The following is a 15,132-nucleotide window of genomic DNA, read 5'->3' as shown; positions in this document are numbered from 1 at the left end:
ATGTTTGGCTCTTTCCCTTCCAGGAGAAAGCCAATTAAAACATGGCCTGTCTGGCTGCCAGTCCCTACCCACCCTTTAGTGAGGCAACAACAATACTAAGATGGTGGCATTGGCGCCTTCAAAAGTGGCTTCTCAGTTATGGGGCACCTGGAAGGAAAATAATGACTTCTTGGCTCTCTTCACAAAAACAAAATTATAAAAAGAAAATAAAACTCCCAAGGCTTATTTTACTTATTCCCCCCTCACTCTGAGTTATGAATTGTGTGGACCAGACAGATGATTTTCCTTGCAACCAATTGTGTCAGATGTTGTCTGTCCTCCCATCTCTGGTGCAAGAAGATACAAGAGAAAGGGCAGTTGACTGTGTCTCAATGGTGCCAGTGAGCTTTTATATGCATTAGACCCCGTGGTGATTGGCTTATGTCAGTTGGCTGTTCTCTGGAGCACAAATTCATAGTTACAGAGTCCCCCTGCGGTGACCAAGAGATGACAATGTTTGCTCTTGTTTCTTCAGTTACTTTGATATTGTAGGATAGGAGGAGGGCTTTATCACAGCATGAAAAAGAAAGTGAGAAGACAATGTCTGTCTGTTTTTGGAGCTAGTGGTAAAAGGTAGGATTTGCCTTCTTTATTTGGTACTACTTCTTAAACAAGTAGGCCTAACTGAAATGTCTATAAACTATATACATAATATATATTTGAACTGGATTCAAGATTAAGGCTTTATTTCTCTGGAACCAGGTAAATGGAAGGGGTAGTTAGGATTGAGATAGATAAGGGGAAAACTGATGTAATAGGTAATCTTGATTGCAATCCTAAATTGGCCCGTTGAATTGTAACTCCTTTGTACAACTACTTAAAGATATTAACAATAAAATAATAATACAAATCTATTACTTCAATTTGCAGAAAAGGGACTCCATTTCCTTTTCATTGGAGATGGCACTGAAATAGACACATAAAGAATGTTTATAAATATTTTTGGAATGAAGAAATTAATCTTTGTAGGTGTAGGTATAGTTTCTGTCAGATGACTTTAGATACCATTTAATAATGTTTTCACTAGTGTACCTATATCAATTTCCTTATTCACCTACATTGTGAAATCCATTTGTGTGGTTGCTACACTGAAATTACTTCTTACAAGAAGTCTTACAGATCCTAGAAAAGAAGTGGACCGACTTTATATAGAAATAGTAAATACAGTACTTGGAGGCATAACAGTTTCAATATTCTTGGAAACAAATAATAGTATATATCTGTTAGAGCCAAATAAAATAGTTGATATTTATTAAGCTTACAAAACAAGATATCCAGAGATTGGCAGTTCTAGGAGTTAATAAGTGATCAATGTCAGAAAGTTAGAATCAATATTCCTGAGAGGCTTACTGTTTGACAGGTCTTAGAGCTCCTAGTAAGTGGATCATGCAATGTGTCCAGCTTTTTCCCTTCCACATGCTGATGCAGTTTGGGTCAGATCTTAAAGAACTGTGAGCTGAGCACCTGACTCCCCCAGTTTTCTGCTACCAGTTTAGAACTCAGGCTCTGTACCCAGAATATTTAGTTGGGGAGCATGAAAATATTCTTAGTAAAATTCTTCAAACAGAATATAACAACACATTAAAAAGATCATACACCATGGTCAAGTTGGTTTCAGCTACGAATGGAAGGATGGTTCAACATATACAAATCAATAAAAATAATGAAATAATGGATTATTTCAATGGATACAGGAAAAGATTTTGACAGAACTTATTATCCTTTCATGAAAGCCCCCAAAGAAACTAGGAATAAAAGAATGTACCTCAATATAATAAAGAGTATATAGAATAAATCTACAACCAACATTGCACTAAATTGTGAAAAAATTAAACAAGCAATAAGATGCTGATATCCCTAGCTAAAGTAATAAGGTAAGATAAAAAGAAATAGATGCAAACAGAAAGTGAAAAAACTTAAATTATTCATATTTTTAGATGATATGATCTTGTGCTTAAAATAAAGACCCTAAAAACTTCACCTAATACTCATAGACCTGACAAACACTTTTCTGGTACAACAGTACATGTAAAATCAAAATTAAAAGAACAGTAGTTTTTCTATACACAACAATTCCTATTCCATTTATAATAGCTTTAAAATGCTTACGAACTGTGACATAACTTTGACAATAAATAAATTAAAAAATACTTAGGAAAGATTTTCCATGGTTATGTGTTGGCAGAGTTAGTATTGTGAGAATGGCTATACCACTATTAGCAGACTACCACTTCTTAGCATTTCCCATCATAATCCAAACATCATTCTTCACTATGGACAGGAAAAGAATGCAACTACTGAGAAGATGAATCTGTTCAACTTGCACAATGTATATGTACACAATAAAATCCTCTTATTCTACAAATGTATGCTAATATAATAATAAAATATCCCAAAGTCATTCCTGATAGAAATATAAAAATTAATTGAAAAATTTATGGGGTCAGATGCCTGTGGCTTATGCCTGTAATCCTAGCTACTCAGGAAGCTAAGGTCTGAGGATTGTAGCAGCTTGAAGTTAGTCTGGAAAGGAAAGCCTGTGAGACTTTTTATCTCCAAATAAACAACAACAAATCCAGAAACGAAAAGAAAAATATAACCATCCCTTGGAGGTTGGAAGCTCAGTTGGTAGAGTGCTAACCGATACTTGAAAGTGTCAGATACCAAGTTGGAGTCTTCATATGAGGAAAAAAAAAGATGAAGGAGTGGGGTTGTGACTCGAGTGGTAGAGCACTATCTTTAAGGGAAAAAGCTCAATGCTGGAGGTATGAAAATACAGCAGGATATTGCAAAAAACAGACATGGACATCAATAGAATTGGAGATCCAGAAATAAACCTATTCAGCTACCATTATCTGATCTTTGATATGTAATAGAGAAAAGATGGTCTTTTCAACAAATGGTGCTGTTCAATCTGGATATCCTCTTGTTGAACATTTAACTAGATCCTTCTCTCTCTCACCCCTATATAAAATCAGAATGAATCAAATATAAGACCTGAATCTTTGAAACGTCTACAGGAAAACATGGAAATGATATAGTTATGGGCAATTATTTTCTTAATAGATTCCAGTTGTTCAGGATATGGGAACAAGAATCGACAAGTGGGATTACATCAGATTACAAAGCTTTTGTGAATCAAATGAAACACATTTCCAAATCAAGAAATGCTCTAAAAATTGAGGGAAAATATTTGCAAACAATTTATCAAAGAGTTAATATCCAGATATATAAAGAACTAAGTAAATTAAACACCAAATGGTCAAATACTTTAATAAATGGGAAGATATATTAAACAAGGAGTCCTCAACGTCTACTAGAAGCATAAAGAAATGTTCAAAATCCTTAGCCATCAAGAAAATGCAAATCCAAGTGACACAAACTCCAACCATCATGAAGAAAACAAATAAATGATGGTAAAGATTTTTTTGGGAAAAGAAATCCTTATATATTGCTGATGAGAATGTAAATTCCTACATTCAGTAGGGAATAAGAATGTAGTTTCTTCAAAAAACTAAAAATAGAATTGCCCTCCTATCCTATAACCCTTCGGCATATATTGGAAGGAATTTAAATCAAAATATAAGAGAGATACCATAAACCCATTTCTATAGGAACACTTTTTACAATAGCTAAGCATGAGTACCCAATAACTGATAATTGATAAAGAAAATGTGATACATCTATATACAATGGAATAATATTCAGCAATAAGAAAAATGAAATTATGTCATTTTCAGGAAAATAGATGAAACTAGAAACCATCTCATTTGCAGCTCATAATCTTCCTGGCATTGGCATGAATATTTATTAATCTATGGACATGTAGGGTATTTATTTATGAGAAACAGGATTGGATATAACTTTTCATTTTAGTTTACCTTGGTGGACACTACTTTGGTGGGGACAGGAAGGTCTTTGTATTGCTACCAGATTGGACTCCACGGATGCACAAAATGTGTGTTGATGCTGATTGAGCCGAGAGGTGTGACATTTTTGGGCACTTCAACTGATGATCTATGCTTTGCTAGGAGACACATGCAGATATTACTTTATAATTACCATATTACTATGGTATTACATTGGTTATTACTATGGTTACCATATTATGGGTGGGCAACTAGCCTCTCCTTGCCTTGTTGGTCAGTGGTTAGGACAGAAATGATTTTATATGCATGGGCGGCGGTGAAACTTCTAGCTGTGAAATAAACGTCTTGTGACAGAATCTTGAAGATTTTAAGGAAGGGTGCATCATTTCTATGTTGTGGATATCTGAAATTTTGAATGATACTGAGAGGGGCAGTCGAGGACATTTTTTACTGAAGTACCTTATTGCAGCCAGGTGAGAGTGGTAGGTTAGGTCTCATATTTGGCTTTGTGTAGTTGGGATGGTGCTCATTTCTGGTGGTCATTGCCAAAAGTATTGTGTTCTACCAGGCTTCCTTTTTTTCAAGACTCATTGACAAATGAGAGCCAACTTTGGCTGGGTTGTATTTATTTAATTTTGTCTGTGTCAATTCACATTTCTGTTTCTGTCCTTTGCACTGCAGTGGCGGAGTATGTGAGACAAAAAGGCAGTGTAACGCCATCACTACTGCATTGTACCTAAGGTCTTGTACCCTTTAAAAAATGTACTTATTTCACACATAGCATCCAAAAATGTACTTACAGGAGAATAAGAAAGAACATTGTCTCTATCTTTTCTGGAAGTATAAGTTCACAACATGTTACTCTGAAATACTAGACATATTAAAATTTTGTGAAAATGATACAGGAAATTTATGATTTTATCCATATTTCCTCAAATAGTTAATACTTTAGTATCTTTGCCTTGCCTGCTTACTGTGTTCATTCTTTTTTTCTTCCCTCCCACCCTCCCTCCCTCCCTCCCTCCCTCCCTGCCTCCCTCCCTCTCTCCTTTCCTTTTTTCCATCTGCCTGCCTTCCTTGCTTCCCCCACTCTCTTTCTTTGCATCGCTCCTCTTTTCCTCTCTTTATCTCTCTCCTTCCCCCTTTCTCTTCTGAAAAATTATTAAAATAACTGGAAATAGGTTTCTCAGTATTTTCACAAAACCTATTATAGTGAAAACTGGTTCTTCACCAGAATTATGAATTCCTACCAGGATGTCTGTATGATTGCTTCCACTAATGGAATCATCTGAAGGTATAGCCTAAATACAATATCCATCTATTTTCTCACCTGTGGTCATCTTTGCTGTAGAGAATCTTCTTTCTCCCCTTCTAAACAATCGGATGCAGCTGGGTCTATCATGCTTTTCCATCATATGGATTTTGGGCATCGCTAGGTATTCTGTGGTTAATATATTATTCGGGTGTGACCAGGAAGTTTTTCCTCACCTTGGGAAGTTGGTCTAGAGGTAGGTCCCTGAATATAAATCCATAATTCTTTTTAGACTTCCTTGAAACTTAATTGATGAAGAAAGCTAGTCCTTCTCTTTTGATGGAAAACTCTTGGTAGCATTATTTTGGTGTGGAAGTAGCTACTTTACAGTGAGAGTAGAAGAAAGTGGTACCCAGAGAGGAAAAGAACAGGAAAGAAAAAAGAGGTGAGAAGTGGGAAAGGGTGTAGTCATGGTCAAGTCCTTGGTTCTACTTGTTTCACAGTCCAGCATCATTCCTCTTTAAAATTTTCCTCCTTAACTCTTGTTTTGTTCATTACTGTTCAATACTTATTTTTTCTTCTACCGGGATTTGAACACAATATCTCACGTGTACTTTGCTTATGCTCTACAACTTGAACTATGTCTTGGGTTCAGTGTTTTGACTATTTTGGAGATGGATTCTAGCGGACTTTCTGCCCTGGCTGGGTTCAAATTGTGATCTTCTGGATCTGTCTTCTGAATAGCTAGAATTATAAGTGTGAGCCACCAACACTGGCTCTCTCTCTCTCTCTCTCTCTCTCTCTCTCTCTTTCTGTCTATCATCTATCTATCATCTCTCTCTCTCTTTCTCTCTCTCTCTCTCTGACTACCTACTTACCTACCTATTCTTTATTTTTGTTCTGGTACTGGGGCTTCAGTTCAGAGCCTCATGATCTCATTTCGCTTTTTCATTCAAGGTTAGCACTCTAGCATTTGAGACCTCTCTCTACTTGTAGCTTTTTGCTAGTTAATTGCAGAGAAACACACCAGTAGACTTTTCTACTTCGGTTGGGTTTGAATCTTGACTCTCAGATTTGAGCCTTCTGAGTAGCTAGGATTAGAGGAATGAGCCACCAGTGCCCGGTTCATTTCTATATCTTTAAATCATACAAATCTCTCTTTTCTTTTTCAATCTATTTTCTTATTTTTATTGTTAAGGTAATATATAGAGGCGTTACAGTTATTTAAGTCAGATAATGAGAACATTTCTTTTTGAACAGTGTCACCCATTTTCTCATTTTTTCCAAGTTTTTCCCTCCTTAACTACCTTCCCAACAAGTTATATAGTTCATTTCCAACATAGTGTCTAGTGAGTATCACTGCTGCATTAGTTTACCTGTTGTCTTGCCATTTCTGTGCCCCCCCTTGGTCTCCCCCAAACAGATAACTTACATCCATGACCAAGGTACAGAACTCAAAAGCAGACAAAAGAGAAAACAAGCAAACAAAATCTGTATCTCATCTGAGTACCCTGGATACTGTATATACTTGTATTAGAACTAGGGAAGGGAAAGGGAATATCAAAATTGAGAGACAAAGAAAAAAAGACAAATAATTCCAAAAGCAATACTTACAAAACCATTTGGTGTAAACTAACTGTACAACTCATGCAGGGAGAAGGAAATGGGGAGGAGGAAGGGGGGATAAGTGAGGGGGGAGGTAACAAGTTGAACAAGAAGTATACTCATTGCCTTACATATGAAACTGTAACCCCTCTGTACTTCACTTTGACAATAAAGGAAAAAAATAAAGTAATAAAAAAACAGAAAAAAAAAACAAATCAAAACAACAAAAAACCTCTTGTTTTCATTTCTTGGAGTTCATTTTCATAACATCATTTTACATGACCATGTACACATAGCTATTGAGTATTTGTGATCTTTTCCAAAGAATGTCCTCCTTTGGTCTCACTGTGTGAATGTCTAATTTACCCTGTGTAATTTACCCTGTCTTACTGTAATTTTTTGCCTTTTACCATTCTGTGTGTTTGTTGGTAGGTTTATAGGCACACTCTATTACTACAACGCTCTATTTTCTTTTCTTTTTCCTTTTTGTATTACTGAAGTTTGACTTCATTTCTTTTCCTTACTAGAGTAGTGTACTACCACTTGAGCCACAACCCTAGAGAAAAACATATAAATAGATCTCTTCACAACCAATATGTAAAGATTTGTTTGCATTATAAACATAAAGAAACAAAAACTTTAGAGAAATTAAGTGATGTTTCACAGGACACAGAACAAGTAAGGGAGATGTAAATTAATGGATTTAACTTCATTGTAATGTTTTTTTGTTTTTTTTTTTTTTTTTGGCCAGTCCTGGGCCTCGGACTCAGGGCCTGAGCACTGTCCCTGGCTTCTTCCCGCTCAAGGCTAGCACTCTGCCACTTGAGCCACAGCGCCACTTCTGGCCGTTTTCTGTATATGTGGTGCTGGGGAATCGAACCTAGGGCCTCGGGTATACCGAGGCAGGCACTCTTGCCCATTGTAATGTTTTTTAATATCAGTTATAAAAGGTAAACTGATGTTAGTTGTTCTCAGCCTTGAACCAGGATACATAGCTTGATGATCAATGAATAAGTTGCATTTCAAAATACAGTTTTCATCAGATGGTTTTATTTGGATAGTAAAAACCTTGCCAGCCATTACATGACATCTGACAGAATTCAAGTCTCTGAATTGATTTGAACTTTTGACTGTAAGTTCAGTGATTCCTTATGCCATTTATCCAAAACCCATGCTTTTTTCTTTCATAAAATGATCAATGATATACCTAGAGCAAACAAAGACTACAAGACTATGGGAAGATCTGGCTACGCTATGATAACAGACAACCCCCAAATCTTAGTAACTCTTCTGTCATAAAATCTTATCTAACAGTCATGCAAATTTTACTGAAAATCTATGTGTTCCCTTGGTGTACATGTAATCTACTAGTGATTCTGTGTTTTAAGTTGCTTAGATGTGAGATTTCCATGTGGATATATACTATCTATACAATAAGAGTAGGGACAGACTGGAGATTTACCCATTTGCAGTTCTATGGTTCCATTCACATTTCATGATCCAACCAAGGACTATAGCCATGGTCAACTTTAAGATGTAGATTAGTAATCCTTCATGCATTCAAAAGCAGAGGATATCTAGTTACTGGTAAACAATAACAAAGATTACTATGACTCCAGAGTCTCAGAACTTAAAACTATTTAGTTGGAAGTAAGGATTAAGACAGTTAAGTGTGCTGCCCTTGAAGAGAATCTCTCTCCCTCTCGTTCTCTCTCACCCCTGTCTCCCTACTTTGGTTACTAAGGTTGATAAACACAAAAACAAATAATATTGGTTTGTATTTTGTCTACCATTTACAGATAAGCTATTCTTTGTTTATATAATCTTGCCTCTGAGTTAGAAATTCATTATTGAAGCTAATAGTAGAATACTATTTATGCCACTTCACACTCAAAGTTCCTGAGATCCACAAATGAAATAATGACTACAAAATGGCCCGGTACACTGTCATTACATGGTAAACATTTTAAGGTACTGTTATTATTGTTTTCCTATTTGAACTTCCACTCAGAGCATTTCTGGGTGACTTCAGATGTAAGCTGATTGGCTGATTTTCCAGAGTAAATTAGCTACAATTTCTAGACCAACTAAAAGCCTCTCTCAGCTACAGATTCTCAAAAGAATGTATTAAATGGAAGACACGTGGAGTGTGGTGGGATGGAATAGATATGGGGTAGAAGAAGAGAATATTCATGACAATCCAGTGACAGGAATGTGGTTTCAATGGGGGGAAAATAAGGCAGCCTGTGGTATAAATGCTAGCCTTCTGAGGTCTGCTCTGTGAATCTCTTTAATAACGGAGTTGGGATGTGTTAATGAGCATGACACAGGGCACACAGCCATCAAGTGAATTAGTCATAGCTTGATTCTTTTATGTGCCTTCTCTAATGGTAAACATTGCCCAGCAATCACATCAGCAGCACTCTCAGATGGAGCAGAAGGTGTGGAAGAGAGTAATGAGGCTGCCTAAAGACTGTTTTACACAGCCCTGCACCAATTCACAACAGATAATAGAACTCAGAGCCAGACAGATAATAGAAGCAACAGCCATTTATTGCTAAGAGACTGTCTGAATATTTGTGCATAAAGCAGCCCACTCCAAGTTCTTTAATCACATTTCCTGAGAAAGAATGGCAAAGAGAAAGCCACGTGGCAGGCTACTTCCATTAGTGTGCTCTAAATGAGAATAAAGAAGAGAAATGAGTAGATATGAAGAAAAGGAAGACTGAAAGTGACTGCAGATCTGAAGCAGCTTCCGGCTGTTTGAATTCAGCAAATTGGAACATCTTCTTGTGACTAGGATGGGGCATTGGAAAGTGATTTCATCCTGGAGTTATTTGATATTTGGAGTTGCTGAAAAGTGCCTTAGTTTGTGACCTCTTTGATTCCTGAAGGAAAGGATGGTGTACCTACCTGGAAACTACTCTCTCTAACTTTGTGCATGGACTTCTGTGCTCTTTAAATGTTGTAGACCTATGTTTGGCAAAGGTCTAGAGGATGAACTGCATGTTTTTTTGTAAAGCTTTATAAAGATCACTGATGTTGTCTTTTGCCAAAGGCCCGCCAAAGGACCCCCAAAAAACTCATTTGTATCACGAGGTAGTCCCTAATATACTATGAAATTTAGAAGCATTGTTTTTCAAATATTTTCCCACCTTATCTGCTCATCATGTTCTCTTATTATGCCACATTTTAAGAGTCACAGTAACCAGATGAAGTACATTCAGAATGAAATGTCCTAAATATCACTGAAATTGAAAGCTGATCAGAAGACCTGGAAAAGAACTAAACATGGGGAGAATTAAGTGGGTAATTTGACACCAGTGTTCACAAGCTGATTGCTCCTTCTCTTGTGAAAGAGGAATGAGATGTTCTGCAGGACATCATGTAGTAGAAAAGAGTGAATGAATCAAAGCAGATTGGTATTTATCTAATTATAAAACCTATTTAGCAGTGACTGGAGAGGACTTGAAAAGGAATAGTGATCTCCTTGTTGGGTGGTGTGTTTAAGCAGAAGCCAAATGACCACTTAACAGAGCTATTAAAGGGAAAAGGTAAATTGGAGAGTTGTCCTAAAGCACATGATCCCCACTGAATGAAGAGTGTCTGTGATAATATTTTTATGAGTAAGTCTTTTCAGGATGCATTGTAATCTGTCGGTTGCATTTTCTAATAGGGAAGCAATCATAAATTAGGATTACCTGAGTAGATTTTTTACTCTGGATCTTATAGTTGCTTTATTTTTCATTCTCTTTTTACATTTTTAAGTAAGTAAGTAAGTAATACTTTGGTGCTGCTCCTGTGGTTTGAACTCAGGGCCTGGGTGCTGTCTCTAAACTATGTTGCTGAAACTAGAATTTTTTTTATTAATTAAATTTTGTTGACAAGGTGTTGTGCAAAAGGGGTACAGTTACATAATAGGGCAGTGAGTACATATCTTGTGATATCTTACAACCTCGTTTTTCTTTCCCTTCCCTAGATCAGGTAGGCATATATACAATATCCAGTGTAGCAAAATCATATACAGTAGCCACGTGGCATACGCCAAAGGAAATTCACCTAGAACTTTAAATATAACATCAAAAATAGAGTTTGCTTATCCTTGTCTTATATGATCATATGTACATAGCTGTTGAGATATTGTGATCCACTGACAGGTCTATTCTAGACCTTTTTATGTTTAGTAGTTGTTTGGTTTTAGATACATAATGTAAGGTCGCTGACCCAAACCTGTGGAAATACCATTTGACCAGAAGTTTTTTGTTTCTCAGACCTGGTCTCTACTGTCCCCCCCAATATATGGTCTCCTATATCAAGGAGACCATGCCCCTTTGATCTCTGTGTTCTAGGCTTGTCTCGCTCAACATTATTTGTTCAAGTTCTGACCATTTCCCTGCGAATACCAATATTTTATCATTTCTAATCGCTATGTAGTATTTCATTGTGTATAGGTACCACATTTTTGGGATCTATTCATCTGTAGAGGGGCATCTGGGTTGTTTCCATATTTTGGCTATTGTTAATTGTACAGCGATAAACATGGATGTGCAGATGTCTTTTTGATATCCTGAGACCTGTTGTTCAGGATAGATGCCTAGGAGTGGTATGGCTGGGTCATAGGGTATATCTATGATGAGTTTTTTGAGGAACCCCCATACTGCTCTCCAAAGTGGTTGTACTAATTTGCACTCCCACCAACAGTGGAGAAGGGTTCCTTTTTCCCTGCATCCTCTCCAGCATTTGTTGTTGCCTGAGTTCAGAGTATAGGCCATTCTAACTAGAGTGAGGTGGTATCTCAGGGTTGTATTTATTTGCATTTCCTTTACTGCCGGGGATGTTGAACATTTCCTCATATGTTTCTTTGCCATTTTTATCTCTTCTCCTGTGAAGTCTCTCTTTAGCTCCTTTGCCCATTTAATAATTGGTTTATTAGGTTTGGAGGGGGTTAGTTTTTTGAGTTCTCTGTAGATGATGGATATTAGGCCTTTGTCTGTTGCTGTGCTGGTGAAGATCTTTTCCCATATGGTTAGCTGTCTTTCTAGTTTGGTGGCTATGTCTTTAGCTGTGCAGAAACTTTTTAATTTGTAGTAGTCCCATTTGTTGAGTGTCTCCCCTATCTGTTGTGCCCCTGGGACTATACTGAAACTAGCATTTTACAACGTGAGCCTCAGCTCCTTTTCCAGCTTTTTTGTTGCTTAGTTGGAGTTGAGAGTCTCACTAGATGGATTCAAATTGTGAACCTCAGATCTCAGCCTCCTGAGTAGCTAGGATTACAGGTGTAAGACACCAGCATCTGGCTGATATCTTTTATTATTTTAGGTACATGTAGCCAATTACCAAATGTATTAAGAGGTTTGTAAACTATTATGCATTATTAATATATGAGGAGCTAACAATTTAGATCCTTTCTTCCTTTTACTTTTACTAATGAGAGCTTGACATTTGCACAGAACAGGGACATATGTAGGTTAAAAAATGAGCTTCTTCTTCCTCTCTCTCTCTCTCTCTCTCTCTCTCTCTCGTTCTTTCCTTTCGCCATTCCTGGGGCTTGGACTCAGGGCCTGGGAGCTGTTCTTGAACTACTTTTGCTCAAAGGTAGCACTCTACCACTTGAGCCACAGTGCTACTTCTGGCTTTTTCTGAATAGTTTGCTGGAAATAAGAGTCTCATGAACTTGCCTGGGCTGGCTGCAAACTGCACTCTCCAGCCTCCTGAGTAGTTAGGATTACAGGCATGAGCCGCTGGCGCTCAACTCTTTCTTTTCTCCTTCCTTCCTTCCTTCCTTCCTTCCTTCTTTTCCTTCCTTCCTTCCTTCCTTCCTTCCTTCCTTCCTTCCTTCCTCTCTCTCTCTCTCTCTCTCTCTCTTTCTTTCTTTCTTTCGTCAGTCATAGGGCATGAACTCGTGGCCTATGCGCTGTCCCTGAGTTCTTTAGCTCAAGGCTAGCACTCTATCACTTGAGCCACAGCAACACTTCTTTCCTTTTCTTTTTTTTTTTTTTTCAAATTTTTATTATAAAACTGATGTACAGAGAGGTTACAGTTTCATACGTTAGACATTGGATACATTTCTTGTACTGTTCGTTACCTTGTCCCTCATACCCCCTCCCTCCTCCCCCTTTCCCTTTCCCCCCACGAGGTGTTCAGTTCACTTACACCAAACAGTTTTGCAAGTATTGCTTTTGTAGTTGTTTGTCTTTTTTTACCCTGTGTCTCTCAATTTTGGTATTCCCTTTCAATTTCCTAGTTCTAATACCAGTACACACGGTTTCCAATATACTCAGATAAGATTACAGAGATAGTGTAGATACAACCACAGGAAGGTGATACAAGAACATCATCAATAGTAGAAGCTACAGATACACATGGGACGTTGAAAGTAGTTACAACCGTGATATAACAATCATTTCCATAACATGGAGTTCATTTCACTTAGCATCATCTTATGTGATCATAAGGGTATAGCTATTGGGTGGGCTCTTGTGAAACTCTGCTGTGACTTGCCTAAACCTGTGCTAATTATTCCCAATAAGGGAGACAATAGAGTCCATGTTTCTTTGGGTCTGGCTCACTTCACTTAGTATAATTTTTTCCAAGTCCTTCCATTTCCTTACAAATGGGGCAATGTCATTCTTTCTGATAGAGGCATAAAATTCCATTGTGTATATGTACTATATTTTCCTGATCCATTCATCTACTGAGGGTCATCTGAGTTGATTCCATATTTTAGCTATGACAAATTATGCTGCAATGAACATTGTTGTGCTGGTGGCTTTAGTGTGATTTTGTTTGTGTTTTTTTGGATACATACCCAAAAGTGGGGTTGCTGGGTCATAGGGGAGTTCCATATTTAGCCTCCTGAGGAATCTCCATACTGCTTGCCAGAGTGGCTGAACCAGTTTACAGTCCCACCAACAGTGAAGTAGGGTTGCCTTTTGGCCACATCCTTCCAACAATTGTTATTGTTAGTTTTCTTGATATATGACATTCTTACTGGGGTGAGATGGAATCTCAATGTTGTTTTGATTTGCATTTCTTTTATGGCCAGTGATGTAGAGCACTTTTTCATATGTCTCTTGGCCATTGTCATTTCCTCATCAGAGAAGTCTCTTTGTAAGTCTTTAGCCCACTTCATGAGGGGGCTATTGGTTCTTTGCGGTTTTGTTTTAGAGGAAGGTAATTTTTTTAGTTCTGCATATATTTTAGATATGAAGCCTTTGTCCATTGAATGGCCGGTAAAGATCTTCTCCTAGTCTGTGGGTTTTCTGTTTATCTTGGAAGCTATGTCCTTTGCCCTGCAGAAGGTCTGCAGTTTGATGCAGTCCCATTTGTCCAACCTTTCTTTGATTTGTAGCCTTTCTGGGTCTTTGTTAAGGAAGTTCCATCCTGCACCAAGGAGCCCAAGTGTTTCTCCTACTCCTTACTTTAGTGTTTACAGGGTGTCTGTTTTGATTTTGAGGTCTTTAATCCATTTGGCATTGATTTTGGTGCGGGGTGATATATAAGGATCTAGTTTTAGTTTGTTGCATGTGTTGGACCAGTTTTGCCAGCACCATTTGTTAAAGAGGCTATCTTTCTTCCAAACTATTGTTTTAGCTCCTTTATAAAAGATCAAGTAGGCGTAGTTCTGTGGGTTCATTTCTGGGTCTTCAATTCTGTTCCATTGGTCTTCAGGCCTGTTCCGGTGCCAAAACCAAGCTGTTTTTATTACCATAGCTTTATAATACAGCTTGAAGTTGGGTATTGTAATTCCTCCAGCATTGTTCTTTCTGCTTAGGATTATTTTTGCTATTCTAGGTCTTTTATTGTTCCATATGAATTTCTAGATTGCTTCCTCTATTTTATTAAAAAATGGTGTTGGGATATTAATGGGTATTGCATTGAATTTGTAGATAGCCTTTGGCAATATTGCCATTTTGATTATATTAATCCTCCCAATCCAGGAGCATGGGAGGTTTTTCCATTTCCTTAGTTCTGCCTTAATTTCGTTTTTCAAGCTTTTAAAGTTCTCATCAAAGAGGTCTTTCACTTCTTTGGTTAAGGTTATTCCTAGGTATTTTATGTTTTTGGGGGCTATTGCAAAAGAAGTTGCTTTCCTGATTTCAGCCTCTGTCTTCGGGTCGTTAGCATAGAGAAAGGCCATTGATTTTTGAGGGTTTATTTTATATCCTGTAACTTTGCCAAAGTTTTGGATCAGCTCTAGTAGCTTGGGGGTAGAGTCTATGGTGTTCTTTAGGTATAGGATCATGTCATCTGCGAAGAGAAAAAGTTTAACTTCATTTTTTCCTATTTGGATCCCCTTTATATTTTCTTCTTGCCTAATTGCTCTGGCTAGGAATTCTAGTACTATGTTGAAGAGCAGGGGAGAGA

The sequence above is a fragment of the Perognathus longimembris genome, chromosome 5 (assembly GCF_023159225.1).
Source record: "Perognathus longimembris pacificus isolate PPM17 chromosome 5, ASM2315922v1, whole genome shotgun sequence".
NCBI lineage: Eukaryota > Metazoa > Chordata > Mammalia > Rodentia > Heteromyidae > Perognathus > Perognathus longimembris.
The sequence above is the reverse complement of the archived record's forward strand: the minus strand, read 5'-3'. Positions refer to the sequence as shown.